Below are 21,360 nucleotides of genomic sequence, written 5' to 3'. Positions count from 1 at the left end.
AACAGAGATTAAAAATCTTGAGACTAAGTATCGTCAAAATGCAAAAGCCTTGAGCAAAATCCAAATGGGAGTCTCAAAAGAATATATTGCAAAAATTGCTACTTGTGAGACTGTAAAGGAAGCTTGGGATTCTCTAGAAACTGAGGTGTATGGTCACGAAAAGGTACGCACTATAAATCTTCAAACTCTTAGAAGAGAATTTCAAACTTTGAAGGTGATAGAATCTGAAAAATTTGATGAATATTGCACAAGAGCCATGAATATTGTTAATGAAATTAAATATCATGGTGATACAATTTCTGACCAACATGTTTTGAAAAAATATTCTAATTAGTGTCACACAAAAGTATGAGTATATTGTTGATATCACTGAGGATACAAAAGATCTTTCTATGCTTCTATCAAAGAGCTAGTTGGATCATTATGTGCACACGAGAAGCAAAAAATTTTCGTGAAGATCAACCCAAAGAGACGGCTTTTCGGTCTAAAACAAATGAGAATTATCAAAATTTCTCAAAAAATAACAGAATAAGAATTACAAGCCAAAAAAGAAGTAGGATCATGATGGTTCTTCCAAGAAGGTTGAAGAAAAATGTGAGAAAAACTCTGGTCTTTTTTGTGAAGTTTGTAAAAGGACTAATCACAATGTAGAAAAATTTTGGCACAAAGGCAAGCCCAATATAAATTTTGTGACCACGTTGAAAAGGATTGCTAGCAAAAGAAACGGGAACAAGCATTTTTTTTGTGAAAAATAGGAGGAAGAAAGGGAAGAAACCTTTTCTTTGCTTCTAAATCTAATGCTTCAACAAAAAACAATGAATGGTATGTTTATAGTTGTTGTAGTAATCACATAACTGGAAATGAAAAGGCTTTCCTCTCAAATAATAATAGTATCACTACTAACGTTTGAATGGGGAATGAAGCCTTAGTTGATGCGAAAGGTAAATGTACTAATTCGTTCCACATGAAAGGAAGCAGTAAGCAAATTCATAATGTTCTTTATTTGGAAGAAAATTTGCTTAATGTTGGTCAACTCATGGAAAATGGTTATTCTCTTATGTTTAGAGATAATTATTGCATGATTTATGATAAAATTGAGCCAAATCAAGTCATTGTTGAAGTAAAGATTATAAAAAGAAACTTCCCTTTGCAATTTCATTACAATGCATTAAAAATGAAATTGTAGATGATTCATAGCCTTGACACAAAATATTTTGTCACTTGAGTTTCCATGATTTGAAGCTTCTCAAGCAAAAGGACATGGTGCAAGGCCTTCCTGATATACATACTGAGGTGGATCATGTGAAAGTTTTATAATGGGAAAGCAACATACGAAGTCTTTACCAAAAGGGATATCTTGGAGAGAAAATGTACTTTTGAAACTAATCCATTCTGGCATATGCGGACTAATGAAGACTCCATCTTTTGGAAGTCAAAGGTATATTCTAATCTTTATTGATGATTTCTAAAGAATGACTTGAGTTAATTTCTTGAAAGAAAAATCAAAAGCATTTGCTACAATCAAGAAATTTAAAGCCATTGTTGAAAAGCAAAAAGTTTGCAGCATCAAAATCATTCGCAGTGGTAGAGGAAGTGAATACACAAGTCAAGGATTTGAAGAATATTGAAAAAATGAAGGCATTCAGAAGCAACTTACAGCCGGGTATACTCATCTACAAAATGGTGTATCTGAAAGAAGAAATAGAACAATTGTTAAAATGGCCAGAACTATGATGAATGAGAAAGGGCTGCCAAAATATTTTGGGGCAGAAGCAGTGCATATTGCAGTTCACATCCTTAACATGTGTCCAACAAAGGCAATAAAGGACAAGGCACCAATTGAAACTTGGAGTGGAATTAAATCTTCTGTAAGTCATTTTAAAATTTTCGAGTGTATTTGTTATGCTCATATTCCTGCTGAGAAAAGAACAAAATTGATTAAAAAAGTAAAAATATGTATCTTTCTTGGTTATAGTGATGTGACAAAAGAATAAAGGCTTCTCGATGTCAAAACTAACAAACTTGTTGTTTGTAGAGATGTCATTTTTGATGAAAAAATAACATGGCATTGAGAGGATAAAAAGATAGAGAATACTACTATCATATCTTCAAATCAAGAAAAGAATGACAAAGATGAAGATGTCTCTAAAAAGGGACAAATGCCTGGTTCGGATGATGAAGAACCACCTCCAAGAGGAACAAAAATGATGAGTGACATTTATGAAAGATGTAACTTTGCTGGTGTTGAGCCAGAAAATTATGAAAAAGCAATAAAACATGATGTTTGGAAGTAATCCAGGGAAGAAGAAAATCGGATGATTGAAAAAAATAATACTTGGGAGCTTGTGGCTATACCCAGAGAAACAGATGTTGTAAGTCTAAAATGGATTTACAAAATCAAACTCAATCAAGAAGGATATATTCAAAAGCACAAAGCAAGGTTGGTTGCTAGAGGCTTCACGCAAAAGCCAGGTATTGATTTATACGAAACTTTATCTCTCGTTGCTCGTCTTGAGACAATCAGAACTGTAACTATTTTTGTTGCACAAAAGAAATGAAAGAAATCTCTTTACGGGCTGAAGAAAGCTCCAGATCCTGGTCCAATAAAATTGATACATACTTTCTGAAAAATAATTTTCATAGAAGTAAAAGTTAAACCACTTTGTATGTGAAGAAAGAACATGACAACATTATCATTGTTTGTCCCTATTTGGATTATCTGCTCTTTACAGAAAATGATGTAAAGATGATTCAAAATTTCAAGCAAGATATGATGCAAGATTATGAAATGAGTGATCTTGGGTTGCTAAATTATTTCTTGGGCATCAAGTTTCACAAGTGAAAGAATGAATTTTCATTTCTCAAAAGAAATATACAAAAAGTATTCTTCAAAAATTCAAAATGATGGATTGCAGGTTAGTGGCCATACCATTAGCAGCAAATGAGAAGTTCATAAAAGATGATGAAGAAAAGAAGCTAATACATCATTTTGTAGGAGCTTGATTGGAAGTTTGCTATATCTTACTTCAACAAGGTCAAATATTATGTTTGTTACTAGTTTATTATCCAGATTCATGCAAGAACCAAACCAAGTGCATTTTGGAGCTGCAAAGCGTGTTCTACGCTACTTACAAGGAACAATGGATTATGGAATAATTACAAATTTGGTGGAGATTTGAATTTAATTGGTTATTCTGATAGTAATTTGGGTGGAACTATAGATGACATGAAGAGTACTTTTGGTTATGCTTTCTTATTAGAATCAAGTATTTGTTCTTGGTTATCAAAAGAGCAAAGTGTTTTTGTTCAATCCACTGCCGAAGCAGAATATGTTTTAGCATCCAAGGCTACTTCTAAAAATATTTGGCTTAGGATAATATTTGAGGACATTGTTGAAAAAAAAGGGACTAATATGTATTGTGATAACAAATCAGCAATTGCAATTCACCAAGAATCAAGTCAGCCATGAAAGATCAAAGCATATTTCCATCAAGTATCATTTTATCCGAGAAGCACAACAGAAAGGCGAAATTCAGTTGCATTATTGTCAGACAGGAGAACAATTTGCTGACAACTTCACCAAAGCACTTCGTAGAGAAATTTTTTTTGCTATCTTCGAGAACGCATTGGAGTTATCAAGCAAATTCATTAAGGGGGAGTGTTGGAATTAATGCATCAATGTTTAGTTTTCCGAAATTGTCTCTTTATTTTTCAAGAAGTCTCTTTAAAGTTTTGTAGTACATGTATCTAGTAAATTATGATACATGTATTTAGTTATTTGTGAAAGACTTTTTATTTTCTATTTTTAGTAGTATAAATAGTGATGTAGTTGATGATTTTAATCATCTCAAGTTGCCTTAAGTATCGTATAATAAACTTGAGCATTCTCTAAGATACTATTTTCCTTCCATATTTTCTACAAAGTGGTATCAAGAGCAGGTTTTCGTTGTTAATCTGAGGTTAGGTGAAGAAAAAAATATGGCATCCAAAACAAATGAAGGTGTTGATTCTTCAATTGTTCTTACTCCATTTTTGATGGAACTGATTCTGAATACTTAAAGATAAGAATGAGAACACATTTGAAAGATGAAGGTGTGGACTATTGTTGCAAATTGCTTTGAATGGACAGAACATGATGGTGATCTTACAACAGCAGAGATGAAAAATCTTGAGGCTACGTATCGTTAAGATGCAAAAGCATTGAACAAAATCCAAATGGGAGTCTCAAGAGCATATATTGCAAAAATTACTACTTGTGAGACTACAAAGGATGTTTGGAATTCTCTGGAAACAGAGGTGTATGTTCAAGAAAAGGTACGCACTATAAATCTTCAAACTCTTAAAAAAGAGTTTCAAAATTTGAAGATGATAGAATCTGAAAAATGTGATGAATATTGCACAAGAGGCATGAATATTGTTAATAAAATGAGAAATCATGGTGATATAATTTCTGACCAACAAGTTGTGAAAAAGATTCAAATTAGAGTCACAAAAAAGTATGAGTACATTGTTTCTATCACTGAGGATACGAAAGATCTTTCTAAGCAATCCATCAAAGATTTAGTTGGATCATTTTGTGCACACGAGAAACGAATGCGCGCGCACACACAAACACACACACACACACACACACATAAAAGATCACATTTAAAATTATTCTAAATATATATAACAAATATTAGATCACACTTAAAATTATTCTAAATATCTATAACATATATTAGATCACATTTGAAATTATTCTAAATATATTTAGTATTCCAACAGCTTTTAATTAGGTGTAACAAACTCTTCTTTTATTTGATGTTCTGACACCTTTAATATATAAGTGAAAGTCGTTAAATGACATATTACATATTCATGAAATATATTAAGTTGGATTGATGCATAAATAGTAAATTAATAAAATTGTCCTTTGTTTTTTATGACCTTTAAAGGAAAAACAATTACAATACTCTCTCTATTTCATACCTTATACACAATCTCTTTTAAGGAAAATCAATTAATAAAATTGGATCATGTTGAATCTCTTTAAATTATTCCTTATATTATTTTCATGTATGAATATATATATATATATATGATAGAGACTATGTCATTTTAAGAGAACACAATTTTAGACCCAAATCCTACTTCACTACTCTGCTAGTTCCTCACTAACATTCGATCATGATTTCGTTTCTTCCTTTTCGGAATTGGATTCATCAGGGCGTTCTATTTAAATTCCTTCTCTCGTGGTATTATTTCATTTTCACTACAAATTATCATGTCAGTTTCACTACAAATCATGATTCGATACTCCCAAATGAAATCATAACAGAAGGCTACTCACAAAGTCTCTCTTGAAATGTATGTGTGTGTCAAAATCATGGCACCAACTCACATCTAGACATTTATGAATACCCATCTGAAATTAAACAAACAACATACAGTTCTATTTCAAGGCTACTTCAAAAATATCAAATTTTGTTCACTCCCTCCTCTGCTTAAAAAAATTACAACTCACTCAAGAGCTGTATCACATGGATCCTCCCTGCTCACCACCTTTCTTTATGGGTTTTGTCAATAGGTTGATTTGTCTATTCTATCGCAGAGGGGATACATATATATGGAACCCCGTCATTAGGAAGTCTAAGAAATTGCTTAAGTCGTCGTGGGGTACCTCTCACTATACTAAATATGGTTTTGGATTCGATGACTTATGTAATGATTTTAAAGCACTATTTATTGATCATTGTGGTTATTCATGCAATGATGAGTTGTCCAACCTGTGGGTTGTTGTCAATATTTATAGTTCAAGAACTGATTCTTGGACAACACTCCATGACTAGCTTCAAGGAATCTTTCTATTAAAATATTTAGGTAAATTTATCAATGGGATGATTTATTGGGCTACATCTACGGGTGTTCATGATTTCAATATGCGCAACATCATTTATTTTGATGTAGCAGACCATACATGGGGAATCATGGAACTTCCCATTTGTGGAGAAAAAGTCTTTAATATCAAAATGGGAGTTGTGGATAGTGAACTTTTTGAACTCTATATTTGTAAGCCAGGTACTACTTCTGATATCTAGATTTTGAAAGATCGTAGAGGTAATGCATCATGGATGAAACGGTTCACCATAAAATATCCTCAATATACTATATTATATTGGTTTGATTCACCCATATTCACATTTTCTAGTTCACCAAGCTATGGATAAGGTGAAAGTGATTCAAGACAACATCACAGAGTCATCAAAAGTCCTACATGTAAGGAGAAGGTCGTTATTGTTTGCGGTGGATGATAGGGTGTACCTAAAATTTTCACCAATGAAGGGCGTTATGAGGTTTGGTAAGAAGGGGAAATTAGTCCACGATATATTGTACCTTATAGAATCTCCAAGTGAGTGAGCAATGTTGCTTATGAATTGGAGTTATCCCAAGAGTTAGAAGCGGTTCATCCAGTATTCCATATGTCTATGTTGAAGAAGTGCTTGGGTGATCCTTCATTGATTGTACCAGCTGAAATGTTGGGATTAAGGATAACTTATCCTATGAAGAAGTTCTGGTTCAGATTTTTGATCTCAAGTTTGCAAATAAAGGACAAAGGAATTTTCTTCAGTCAAAGTCCTTTGGAGGAACAAATTCGTTGATGAAGAGACTTGGGAAGCTGAGGAGGATATGAATAAAAGATATCCACATCTCTTTGAATCCGGATGAATGCAGATAGAGGTACTAAATTCTTTTCTTAGAACTTTATAATGGTTCGCTTAGGGCCGAAAATGGTCTTCGAGTGCTGGCCACGTCCAGTGTGTAGGCTCTTGGCGTGAAACTCAATTAGCAACCACCATTATAATAAAACAAAGTTCCAATATATGAAGATCCATGAAATAAACCTACAAATTTCAACCTTTTAACCTTCACATAGTTTTTAGAATAATAAATAAAAAGATAAAAATAAATATTTAGTAAATTTTCCAGCAGTCAAACGCGTGCGTATCACTTGCCAATACAAATGTGGTTGTGACATTTTAAAGGGATAAAAATTTCAATTGTAAATAGTTTAGGGGGGTGGGGTGATAAGAGCATTTAACTATTTTCCCTTAATATACAGAAAGCGAGATGATCGCAACTTTTGATGAAAGAAGAGAATATATATAATGTTGTTGGTCAGTGTTTAATAGACCCTTAATCACCCAAAATTATTATTAATTTAAACTAAAACTTATTTTTTGAATATTCGTTATTCACATTTAGTACATGAATAACTTTCTCAAATATATACTACACAAAATTAATAGGTGTATTTAGTCCATTTTCTTATAACATTTGTTGAATTTAAGTTTATATTTTATCAGTTAGAATGCTTTAATTAGAAATGTATGTTTACTCTTTTTTGATTAAAATTTTTACAAGTATAAAAATGATGAGATAGAAAATTTTAATATCCCAAAGAATTTGAACCGTTATGTCTAGATGCATGATCTTAAATAAAATTATTCTTTAATATTAAATTATTTATATAATAATATTTAATTTAGTTTAGGAACAAAATAAGGTTAGAATGGTAATTCAACTTTTAAGTTAGGATCTTCCCACTTATAAATACGTTATGATGATTAGATCACATTTAAAATTATTCTAAATATATATAATATATACTAGCTAGATCACATTCAAAATTATTCTAAATATAGATAACAAAATTTATATCACATCTAAAATTATTCTACATAAATATAACATATATTAGATCACACTCCGAATTATTCTAAATATATATAACATATATCAAATCACATTAAAAATTATTCTAAATATATTTAATATCCCATCATCTTTTAATTAGGTTTAGCAGTCTCTATATAAGTCTAAGAGCCGTTGGAAGAACAAAAATGCTACTTCTCCTTCACCCCTCAGTCTCTAGTTGCCCACCATCTTTTCGTTTTTTGCTTTTCCAAATTGGATTTATTAGATTGTTCTATTCAAATATCTTCTCTCATGGTATCATTTCATTTTGACTACAAATCACCATTTCATTTTAACAACAAATCATGCTTCAATACTCCCAAATAAAATCATAACAGACATCTCTTAAGGTTGCCCACAAAGTGTCTCTTGAAATGTATGTGTGTATAAAAATCATGGCATTAACTCATATCTATCCTCGATTTTGTAAACATCCATATTAAATTAAACAAACATCATACCTTTCTATTTGAAGGCTACTTAGAGAATATAAGGTTTTGTTCGCTCCCCTCTCTGTTTAACAAACAACAACTCAGTCAAGAGCTATATCACATGGATCTTCCACTGTCAATGAAATTGCTTAAGTCGTCGTGGGATACCTCTCGTCATACCAAATTTGGTTTTGGATATGATGGCTCATGTAACGATTATAAAGACCTATTTATTGATCATTGTGGTAATTTTAACTATGGTGTGTTGTCCAACCTGAGGGTTGTTTTCAATATTTACAGTTCGAGAATTGATTCTTGGACAATTATTAATCATAGTGAAAGCTACCATGGTTAAATACAGTGTGTTAAGTTAGTTATAATCGTGGTGAGTCAGCAGAGTTTGTTAGAAAGTAGTTAGTGCAAAAGGAATGTTCAATGCTCTGCCTATATATAGTAGACTGATGTAAATACAATGTATTTGGAAATGATAAATCAATAAAACAATTTCCTCTTCTCTTCTCCTCTTTCTTCTATATCTCTTTACATAGTGTTTTACAAGCTCCATTAATGGAGTTATCATGGTATCAGAGCTAGGATACGATTCTAACAAAAAAATGAAGTCTAAGAGTAATCGTGACTGAAAGCAGTAGAGGTGCCTTGATTTGAAGCTGAATATCCTTCGAGTCACAAATAACCATCAAATTTGTCCAAGCTAAGATCCATGGCAGAGATAGCTGGAATTGCTGCAAATATGGAATCAAGCACAACACAAGGAAACTCAGTTGGTGGATCAATGAACTACATCGGTCCACCTATTGATCACAACCATCCACTCTATCTACAATCAAATGCACTCTAGGTAGCTCTCTCATATCTCTTCAGCTCACAGGGTCTGAGAACTATGTTATTTGGAGTAGATCTACACATATAGGACTTGTAGGAAAGAGTAATCTAGGGTACATAGATGGTCGATTCCCTAAGTCTAAGTTCATTGCTGAACTGTCTAATATCTGGGAGAAGTGTACCGATGTAGTACTTTCATTGATTATGAATGATGTTAAACTTGAATTACTTAGCAGTATTGTACACAGTGTGATGTACATATAGTTTGGTGTGATTTAAGGGAAAGGTTTGACAAAATCAATGGAGCTCATGTGTTTCAGTTTCATAAAGAAATTCACAACTCGACTGAAGGAACAATGTCTGTAACTAATTACAATACTGCACTTAAAGGACTTTGGAATGAGTATGATTCTATTATGCCTTGTCCATGATGTAATTGTCCTGAATCTAAGAAGTTTCAAGAGCATTGTGATTATCAAATAGTACTGGAGTTTCTAATGGGATTGAATGAAACCTACTCAGCAACTAGGGGTCACATTTTGATACAGTCTCCAACTGCTAGTCTCAACAAAGCATTCTCTCTCATTATAGATCATCAGAGTGAGAGAAACTTAGCAGGTGCAAGTCATGAAAGAGGTTTTCCTTGTTAGAACAAAAATACTCAAGAAACTGATTTGAAAAAATAAAAATAGAGTGAACTTATGAAATTCCATGTGTATATTAATCTGTAGAAAGACTGAATTTATACAAAGAAAAAAACAAAAACATTAAAACTAAAATAAGAACATGTGCCACTAACTACAATAAAAGGGGGCCACTAACAACCATAATGGGGCCACTAACTTCAGTAAGTTGAGCAACTAAAGTTGACTAAGTCTAGCTGAAAATACGAAGCACTAAATTGAAATAAGTAAAAAACAGTAAAAATAATAATAAGCTGAAAAATGCAAATTGTCTGACACTCCTCCTTGACATTTTTGTGGCAAACACCAATTCATTGCCTCAGATCTTCAAACCTTTTTTTTGGCAATGACTTGGTGAAAATGTCACCTAGCTGGTTCTCGTATGAACAATGAACAAGAAACACTTCATTAGATTGTTCGACTTTTCTGATAAAATGAAACTTGATCTTGATATGTTTAGTTGACCATGAAACACTGTTTTTTTTGAGATTGAAAGTGCTGAACTGTTGTCACACATGATCTTGGTAGCTTTTGTTTGTTCATGGCCTATGTCCTTCATCATCTTTCTTAGCCATATAACTTGATTCACAACAGATGCAACAGCTATGTACTCAGCTTCTGCTGTTGATTGAGCTGTAGTTTTTTGTTTTCTAGAGCTCTAACTAAAACAACTTGTCCCCAAACAGAAAAGATATCCAGATGTGCTTCTGGAATCATCAACTACACCATCCCAATCACTATCAGAGTACACAATCAGGTTCAAAGTTACTTCGGTAGATGTTGGGAAAAAAATTCCAAACTTGCTAGTTCCTTTAATATACCTTAACACTCTTTTAGCTGCTGTGAGGTGTGTGTCTCTAGTCGAATGCATGAACCTACAGAGAGAACTAACAACAAATAGAATGTCAGGCCTGCTTGCGGTTAGATATAGAAGACTGCCAATTAAGGTTCTATACATACTATCATCCACTTTTCGGAATCCTCATCCTTGCCAAGCTTCACACCAGTAGATATTGGAGTACTCATAGGTTTGCAATCTTGCATTTTGAACCTATTTAGAATATTTGAAATGTATTTCTGCTGGCATATGGATATTCCATCACTGGACTGCAACATTTCCATGCCGACAAAGTATATTATGACTCCAAGATCAGTCATTTCAAAATTTTTCTCCATTTCATCCTTGAACCTTTGGATTGATTCAACTTTGCTTCCTGTCACAAGCATATCATCCACATAAATTGAGCAATTAAGGACTCACCTGCAACATTGACTTTCACATACAAAGTACCTTCACTTTGACTTCTACTAAACCCATGTTGGATGAGATGATTGTCCATCCTCTCATACCATGCCCTTGGGGCTTGTTTTAGGCCATACAAGGCCTTTGTTAAAAGATAAACTTGATCCTCTTTTGCAGGAGTTGAGAAACGATCATGTTGCTCTACATAGATCGCTTCAGCAGGCAAACCATTCAACAAAGCCGATTTGACATCAAGTTGATGAATCTGCCAGGAACTAGCAAATTGTTCCATCAAGATTGAGTTTTGTCTTGAAAATCCATTTTACACTAATTACCTTGCGATTTCTAGGTCTGTCAACAAGCTGCCAGGTTCCATTCTTCTCGATCATGTCTAGTTCTTCTTGCATAGCTCTCCTCCATGCCTGAGAGTCTTGTGCTTCAGCATAGCTTGTTGGTTCAGATCTAACCAAATTATACCGCTGATAGACCTGTTATAAGGATCTAGTTCCCCTCACTGGTACATCATCCACTAGTTAATCTTCTGAAAGTTGAGGCTGCTCTATTGAAAATGAATCCGAATAAGAGGTCTTCTGATTTTACGAATCCCAAGCAGTTGCTTCATCAAACTTCACTTCTCGGTTGAGAATTAGTTTGTCTTATTTCAAATAGAAAATCCTGTAACCTTTGGATATTCTATAGCCCATTAATATGCCTTTATGAGCCTTGTTATCCAGCTTACTCATTTTTGTTACTGGAACTCGATAATAATATATACACCTAAAGATTCTGAGATGGTGTATTGACGATTTGTTCCAACACCAAGCTTCATATGGATTCATGTCCTGCAAGGCCTTAGTAGGCAATCAGTTCAGCAAATATACAGAGGTATTGACTGCCTCAGCCCAACACTGATTTGGGATCTTTCTTTCGAGCAAAAGACATCTGGCCATCTCCATTACTGTCCTGTTCTTCCTTTCAGAATCGCCATTTCGTTGTGGAGTGTATGGTAATGTCAAATGGCGTTCAATACATGTGTTATTACAAAACTCCACAAATTGAGAAGAAGTGTGTTCTCCTCCTTTGTCAGACCTTAAAGCCTTAATACCAAGATTACATTGATTTTCTACTAAATCTTTAAATTGTGTAAAAACATCAAAGACTTCACTCTTCAGTCTTATGAAATAAACCCAACACATCTATGTGTTGTCATCAATAAAGAGGAGAAAGTATCTGTTACCATCCAGCGAATCTGTTTTCATTGGTCTGTAAACATCCATATGAATGAGCTGAAGTTTCTAGTTAGCTCTACGTACTTGATTTGCTTGAATGGGCAATTTTGTTAGCTTTCCTTATTGGCAAGTTTCACAAACTCGAGAATTAGAAAGAAATTCAGGCATATTTTCCACTAGCTCCTTTTTTTTCATCTTGGCGATGCTTTTCAAATTGAAGTGACCAAACCTTTTGTGCCATAGGTTTGTACATGTTTGTGAAGTAATAGTGTAAGCCTGCTTAGTTTTCTCCCAATCAACTGAAAAAATTTTGTTGCTCATCTTGGCATAAAATAACTGTACTCCAAAAGGGTCAGAAACAACACATCACGATTCTTAAAATGCAGAGAATAATTATTTTCAAGCATTTGTCCAACACTCAAAAGATTTTGTCTCATATTAGGTGTTTAAAAAACATTAGACATAGGTTTGATATCTGATATTGTTGAGACAGACACTGTACCTCTGCCTTTGACTTCTACTGCTTCACCGTTTCCCACTTTTACTTTAGATTTGTAAGTATCATCTAGGAATTTGAATAGTTTAACATTATTGCACAAGTGATGTGTGCAACAACTGTCAAGAAGCCATGAATTAGAGGATTCACTGATTGAAAAGTATGAAACTGCAAATAGTTGCTCTTCATGTGCATCGGCAACTTCTGCTTGCAAAGCACCAGAGGCCTTTGCTCTTGATTTGCAAACCTTGGATACGTGTCTTATCGGCTTACAGTTGCCGCATATAGCATCGACTCTCCATCAACAATACTTCTCCAGATGTGTATTTCTTTTACAATGTTTGCAAGTATGGAACTTCTGCTTCACATCTCCACTATTGTTTCCTCCATCATGCTTGCCCTTATTTTTTTGGTGGAATTGTTGCTTTCCTTTTTGCTTTTGTACAGAGAAAGCTCCTTCAATGAACTTTTCCCGTCTCATAGTCCTCCTTTTCTCTTGTGCTTGAAGAGCACTCATTAGTTCACCTAATGAAAGTTTGCTCAGGTCCTTGGATTATTCAAGAGATGAAATCTTAGATTCAAATCTCTCAGGAAGAGTCACAATAACTTTCTTCATAATTCATTTATCTGTAAATTCTTCACCAAGAAGTCTAATGTTATTAACAATGAAGGAGATTCTATAAGCATACTTACTAATAGTTTCATCCTCCGGCATATTCAAGGACTCAAACTCTCTTTTTAGGTTCAACACTTGCATTTGACGTGTTCTGTCACTGCGTTGATATTCTTCTTTCAACCTATCTCAAGCCTCTTTTGCAGTTTTGCAAGCCATGATTCTGTAAAACACATTATCTGCCACAACATTATGCATAAGCGACTTCGCTTTAGATTTCTTTGCCTTCTCTTCGTTTTTGCATTTGATCTGAGCCAAGGTAGGATTTGTTGGTAGAGCAACAAGTGGTTTATATTCTGTCACAGTTTCCCAAAGTTCATAGGCTTCCAAAAAAGCTTGCATCTTCACAGACCAGATTTCTTAATTTTCACCAGTGAAAGTGAATGGTGGATTTAAACGTAGTTTGTTGGTTGCCATTTGTGTTGTAGGTTAAAACTTTTTTATGTCCTGTAAGATCAAATAAAGGCTCAAATGCCACTGTTAGAACAAAAAAACTCAAGGAACTGATTTGAAAAAATAAAAATAGAGTGAACTTATGAAATTCCTTGTGTATATTAATCTGCAGAAAGTCTGAATTTGTACAAAGTAAAAAACATAAACATTAAATCTAAAATAAGAACATGTGCAACTAACTACCATAAAAGGTGTCCACTAACATCCATAGTGGGGCCACTAACTTCAAAAAGTTGAGCAACTAAAGTTGACTAAGTCTAGCTACAAAATAGGAAGCACTAAACTGAAATAAGTAAAAAACACTAAAAACAATAAGCTGAAAAAATGCCAATTGTCTAACATTCCTATGATAGTTGAGAGCAGTGCTATGATGAGTCAGAAAGGAAGAAATTATGGTAACTCAAGAAGCGTTAAGTATGATAATGTTATTTTTTGACATCAATAAAGAGGGAGTGGTGGAGAAAATCAAGGTAGAGGTCACTACGAAAGTCACTATAACCCACAGAAGCCTTAGAACCCACTTATTATTTCTGAAGTCTATGGTTTCAGAGGACATACCAAAGGATCGGTGCTTCAAAATCAAAGGCTATCCAGTTGGGTGGAAATAAAAAAGGATGACTGGGGATTTAAGTGGTTATGCTAATCATGTTGAAACTTCTAATTCTGCAGGATCCACACATAGTGGAGAAACAATGCCAACCAAGTCACACCATGCACCTCCTGCATCTCTTGCAACTTTCTTCACAACAGACCAATACAATCAGATAATGCAACTATTGACTAAAGGAAGTGAAACAGGCGGAGATCCTTTGGAAAAAGCTGCCACAACAGGTAGAGTTTTATCTGCACTTTCATCTAAACATGTACATAAGGAGTGGATCATTGGCACATCAACTACTAATAACATGACATGTAAGGTTGAATTATTACATAAGTGTACTACTTTCCCTATATCTGAAAGAAGGCAGGGGAATCTTCTAACTGAAAATGTTGAATCTGTGTCACACATGGGTTATACTACTGTCCTTGGGGATCATGTTAATTGCAATGTACTTTTTGTGCCTGACATTAAGTGCAACTTATTGTTTGTGTTACAATTGACAAAGGAACATAACTGCGTGGCTATTTCTTCCCTGAATTCTGTGTTCTACTGGATCTCTCCAGTTGACAGGTCAAGGGAATTGGTAGAGAAGACCAAGGCCTCTACATCCTCAAAGAAGATTTCAAAACCTCAATAGGAAACACATCATGTAGCACAGTGTCTATACCTGGCAATACTATTTCCAGAACTCATTTGCACAAAAGACTAGGACATGTTCCTTTTGAGATATTGAAGAAATCTTCTAGTCTGCCTGAATTAGAACATGCAATAAGTTCTCCTTGCACTGTATGTCCCTTAGCTAAGCAGTCCAAGCTTCCTCTTTCTATAAGTAGTCATACTACTAAAGAATTGTTTGAACTAGTTCATTGTGACATTTGAGGACCTTGCGGAGTTCCTACTGATGCTGGCATGTGGTACTTTGCAACCTTTCTTGATTATTTTCCAAGTTTCACCTGGATATTTCACATCGCTTCTAAATCGGACACTCTTGTACTACTTAGAAATTTCTTTGCTCAAGTTCAAAACTTGTTTCTACTTGTGTAAAAACTTTGAGAACTTAAAATGGTAGTGAGTTTTTTAGTTTTGCTTGTCAATCTCTGTTGTTATCTCTTGGAATTTCACATCAAAGTACTTTTGTCTATACTCCTCAGCAGAAAGGGATTGCTGAGAGAAAGCATATAACTATTCGTGCCTTACAAATCTCTGCTTGAATTGCTTTACTCCCATCCTCCCTCTTTTTCTCACATAAGGACGTTTGTATGTTTATGTATGCCTCTTGCCATGAGATTCTTGAAAAGGTCTCTCCCAGGGCCATTCCTGCAGTCCTCTTAGGTTATTCCTCATCTCTGAAAGGTTATCTCCTTTATGATCTCTATTACAAAACCTTATTTGTGAAAAGGAATGTGGTTTTTTAAGAAGATGTGTCTCCATTTACGGATTATAAACTTCCACTCCTATTTTTCTTGTCGTCACAATGGTCTTGCCTGATGATTATTCCCCCTCATCATTCCCTTCTCCTACAGCTCCTCCTCTAGAAGTTAATCATGTAATTCCCATGCCTGTGTGCTCCTTAAATGACACATCTTCTTCCCAATCACAACATCCTATAACACAATCTCCTATTAGAGATTCATCAAGATCAGTCAAACCACCTTCCTGGACTCAAGAATTTGTTACCACATCAAAGAGCAATCATGTGTCTATCCTATCTCCAACAATGTTTCATATGATCATTTGTCCCCTTCTTATCAAAATTCTGTCTATGCATTTCATTTTGTTACTGAACCTTCCTCCTTTAAGGAGGCTTTCCTTGATCCCCATTCAGGCCATGCAATAGGAGGTGGATGATTTGGAGATTAATCACACATGGTCTATAGTTGATCTACCTCCTATAAAGAAAGCCATTGAATGCATGTGGATTTACAAAATTAAGTACCAATCTTCTGGTGAGGTGGAGAGGTTGAAAGCCAGTCTGGTTTCCAAAGGCTATATCCAAAAGGAGGGCCTTGACTATGGTGAAACATTTAGTCCTGTTGCCATGATGGTTACTATCAGGTCTTTGGTTGCTTTGGCTGCTTCCAAAGGGTGGTTTATTCACCAGATGGATGTTCACAATGCCTTCTTCAATGGTGATCTCATTGACGAGTTCTACATGTCCATTCGTCCAGGGTTTGCTAGACAAGGGGAGAACACTAAAGTCTGCACACTCCAGAAGTCTCTATATGGTATTAAACAAGCTCCAAGACAATGGAACTATAAGCTAACACAAGTATTGATCCAGTTATGATTTTAGCAAATTCACTATGATTGTTCACTGTTTATAAAACATGAAGGATCTGACATAATCATTGTATTAGTCTATGTAGATGATTTTCTAGTTACTCGAGCAGTCAACTACTTACGGACACTAACAACAAAGACCTACAGAAACAATTCAAAATGAAAGATTTGGGGGAACTCAAGTTCTTTCTTGAATTGAATGTGCTAGATAAAGCAAAGTTATTCTCATGTAACAGAAAAAGTATGCACTAGAGATCATTGTAGATTGTGGACTAGGGGTGGAAAACCTGTTGCAACTCCAATAGAACATAATCAGAAGTTGACCTCTATGCAATTTTATGAATGCATTGTTAGTGAGAATGAACACAAAGTTCCTACACTACAGGATCCTAGTGGATATCAAAGGTTAGTAGGAAGGTTGTTACACCTCATTATGAATATACCAAACATATCATTTTCAGTCAAAGTCCTAATTCACTACATGTACACTCCTAAGGAATCTCACATGGAGGCAACATTAAGGGTTAACAGTCATATAAAAGAAGCTCTAGGTCTGGGCTATTTTTGGCAGCTGAAGACACTAATCAACTCCTTGCATACTGTGACTCTGACTGGGGATCTTGTTCTTACACAAGAAGATCAGTATCTAGGTGTTTAGTCATGTTTGGAGGAGCAGTAATCTCTTGGAAGTCAAAGAAACAACAGACAATGTCCAGAAGTTCAGCTGAAGTCTAGTTCAGAAGTATGGCAAATTGTCTTGCTGAAGTCACTTGGTTAGTAGGATTGTTAAAAGAATTTGGAGTCCATATTGAACTATCAGAAACTATGGTCTGTGATAGCAAAACAACAATTCAGATAGCAGCAAATACCATTTTCCATGAAAGAACCAAACACATAGATATTGGCTGTCATCATGTAAGAGAGAAAATTTTTAGGACAAAAAATAAGCAGGTGTAAATGCGAAAGCTAGTAATGCAAACCTCGAAAGACCACGAGTAAGAAGACAACAAGAAATATACCAAAAGACACAAAGATTTAACGTGGTTCGGTCAATCGACCTACGTCCACAAAGGAGATGAGCAATCTATTATAAATATGAGAATACAAAATACAGAGAGAAACAACCTCAACCAATTCACTCGGAATACATGGGAGGTTCACACAAGTGATAACGTATCAGGCTTGTGACCCATAAATTCTCTCCCTAACCAAAACTCTCAAAGCCTTTAAGACTACATTGTGAATGCTTATTAAGTTATAAGGAACATTCCTCTATTTATATAGTCCTAAACCTTTTCCTACTAGAAAAAGGATTATTCAATCCAAAACCTTTTCCTAAAAGGAAAACCTATTTATGTTAAGAAATCAGGTCAAATAAAACCCAACAAATCTCCCCCTTGGCCTGAATTTCTGACAAAATAAATTTCTCCACCTTCTTCACTTAATCTTCAATAACTTGCTTATCCTCTCCATAATCTCCTTTGAAAAATTTATGTCTCAACACAGAGAACCTCTCTCAAAAAATTTCTCCAAAAAAATCTTCATTACTGTGAAAAAAGTTGCGGCTAGAACTACACCCGTCAAGATGAACACCTCTTTCTAACCTGGTTCAATCATCAATTATCGAACAACTAAACCTGACTCAATCATTGAATCTGGCTCTGATACCATTTTTTAGGACCGGAAGTAAGCAGGTGTTAACGCGGAAGCTAGCAAAGCAAAACCTCAAAAGGCCACGAGTAAGAAGACAACGAGAAATATACCAAAAGACACAAAGATTTAACGTGGTTCGGTCAATCGACCTACGTCCACAAAGGAGATGAGCAATCAAATATAAACATCAGAGTATAAAATACAGAGAGAAACAACCTCAACCAATTCACTCGGAATAAATGGGAGGTTCACACAAGTGATAACGTATCAAGCTTGTGACCCATAAATTCTCCCTCCAACAAAAATATCAAAGACCTTAAGACTACATTGTGAATGCTAATTAAGTTAGAAGGAACATGTCTCTATTTATAGAGTCCTAAACCTTTTCCTAATAGAAAAAGGATTAGTCAATATAAAATCTTTTCCTAAAAGGAAACCTATTTATGGTAAGAAATCATGGTAAATAAAACCCAACAAATCTCCCCCTTTACCTGAATTTCTAACAAACTAAATTTGTCCACCTTCTTGACTTAATCTTCAACAACTTGCTTCTCCTCTTCATAATCTCCTTTGGAAAATTTATGTCTCAACACAAAGAACCTCTCTGAAACAATTTCTCCAAAAAAATTCTTCATTACTGTTAAAAGAGGTTGCGGCTAGAACTACACCTGTCAAGATGAACACCTCTTTCTAACCTGGTACAATCATCGATTATGGAACCACTGAACTTGACTCCGTCATTGAATCTGGCTCTGATACCACTTGTTAGGTTCGAAAATAAGTAGGTGTGAATGTGGAAGCTAGCAAAGCAAACCTCAAAAGACTACGAGTAAGAAGACAACGAGAAATATACCAAAAGACACAAAGATTTAACGTGGTTCAGTTAATCGACCTACGTCCACAAAGGACATGAGCAATCCACTATAAATATGGGAGTACAAAATACAGAAAGAAACAACCTCAACCAATTTACTCAGAATACATAGGAGGTTCACACAAGTGATAATGTATCAAGCTTGTGAACCATAAATTCTCCCCTTACCAAAAATCTCAAAGCCCTTAAAACTACATTGTGAATAACTGCAAATCCCATTTTCCATGAAAGAACAAACACATAGATATTGACTGTCATCATGTAAGAGAGAAAATTTGTCAAGGACTGCTTAAAACTCAGAAATGCTAAAGCAATACAAACTCCATTAATGGAGTTATCAACTACACTCCATGACCAGCTTCAGAGAATCCTTCTATTAAATTATTCAGGAAAATTTATCAATGGAAGATTTATTGGGCTGCATCTACGGATATTCATGATTACAATGTGCGCAACATCATTTATTTTGATGTAGCAAACGATACATGGGGAAGCTTGGAGCTTCTCATTTGTGGAGAAGAAGTTTTTAATATCAAATTGGGAGTTGTCGAAGTGAACTTTCTGTTCTCTATACTTGTAAGGCAGGTATGACTTCTGATATCTGGATTTTAAAAGATTGCAGAGTTAATGTATCATGGATGAAGATTTCACCATCGAATATCCTCGAGATGTTGTATTGTATGGGTTTGATTCACCCATTTACACATTTTCTGTATACCTTAACCAGTATGATATTTTACTCTTGATACCCGGATAAATCATGATATTTGATGGTTCAACTAAAGAATTCCAGCATGCTGCTATTGTTAAGGAATGAAATACTGCACAAATCTATGGAGAAAGCATGGTTAATCCCCTTACATTGTAAGAGTTTTTCTTAGTTTAAAATATATATGAATCCAAACATCATATTTTCTTGTTAGTATTTCTAGATTCGTGCAATATTTGTATTCAAAAGCGTTTGTTTGAATTATGAAGTTCTTATTGGATTTTGTAATATTTTAATGTGCTCTATTACACCTTTTACTGATTTCATATGAGTGTGTGTATACAACATCCTTCCATCATTGAACACTAAATTACTTATCTGCTAAAAAAACTCAATACAAAATGCACCAAATATTCTAAAAAGACAATAAAAAAGGAAAAAAGAAGTGCACATGTATTCAAGACAAGCTATTGTTTCTATACCTTGATCCAAGGCAATATATAGATGAGATGATTTTTTTCCTTCGTTCTATTTTTTTCACTAATAAATAAAAGGACCTTCGAATAAATGTGGTGTCTCCAATAGGGAAGTCATTGACTTCGAGGTAAGTTACTCAATGGAATGCCTGCTAATGAAACTCAGTTCTTCTATCCATTAACTGCGTTTCTATGAATGAAAACGAGCCAGATGCAAATTCACATGACTTTGTCACTTTATTATTTTCTATTGAAATTCATTCTCTCTTGGTTTCTTTTCATTTTCCCAACTCCACTTTCTACAACTGATTCGATAATCCCAAATGAAATCCTTACCGACATTCTCTTAAGGCTGCCTCAGAGTCTCTATTGTGATTTACATCGGTTTCAAAAACCGTGGAATCAACAAATATCTGGCCCTCATTTTGTGAATACGCATTTGATAATAGCAGCCAATTAAAAAAAATTCAGACACCATGGTATTATAATTGAAAACCTCCAGTTTTGTCGTCTATCTCCTCTGTTTAACAAACGGCAAGTAACTGATGAGGAGCTAATTCACATGGCTCCTCCAATCTATCAGCTTTCATTGTCGGTTTTGTTAATGGACTCATCTGTCTCTGCAATAATAAACTTCAAACGTATATATGGAACCCAACTATTAGCAAGTCAGAAAATACATGATTAGCCATTGCGTTCCTCTTTCAATACAAAACTTTGTTTTGGATATGACGAGCCTCGTGACGATTATAAAGTTCTATGCATCAATTATTCTGAAAAACTGATCATTCTTGCATGCCAAGTTCAACAATGATCTCTTTTGCCTTCTCCATTGCATTCAGTACTAGAATTGTAATAATATCTTGTTACCATATTTACAATCCTTTTATAATTGTTAGAAACTTGGTTTTGTACAAGCTTTTTGTTGTATAATTAGATATTTGAATGTCTCTAGAACGTGAAGAAAACCCAATGTTGA

At 34.5% G+C, this 21,360-nt stretch overlaps 2 pseudogenes; both read left to right on the top strand.

The window, feature by feature from the left end:
- Positions 1–5,169: 5,169 nt before the first annotated feature.
- On the top strand, positions 5,170–6,209 carry LOC107019553 (annotated as a pseudogene).
- Positions 6,210–6,770: 561 nt separating this feature from the next.
- On the top strand, positions 6,771–20,064 carry LOC107019552 (annotated as a pseudogene).
- The last annotated feature ends 1,296 nt before the right edge of the window (positions 20,065–21,360 follow it).

Source organism: Solanum pennellii, chromosome 5, assembly GCF_001406875.1.
Source record: "Solanum pennellii chromosome 5, SPENNV200".
Classification (NCBI taxonomy): Eukaryota; Viridiplantae; Streptophyta; class Magnoliopsida; order Solanales; family Solanaceae; genus Solanum; species Solanum pennellii.
Note: the sequence above shows the minus strand (reverse complement) of the source record. Positions and strands in the feature narration are given on the sequence as shown.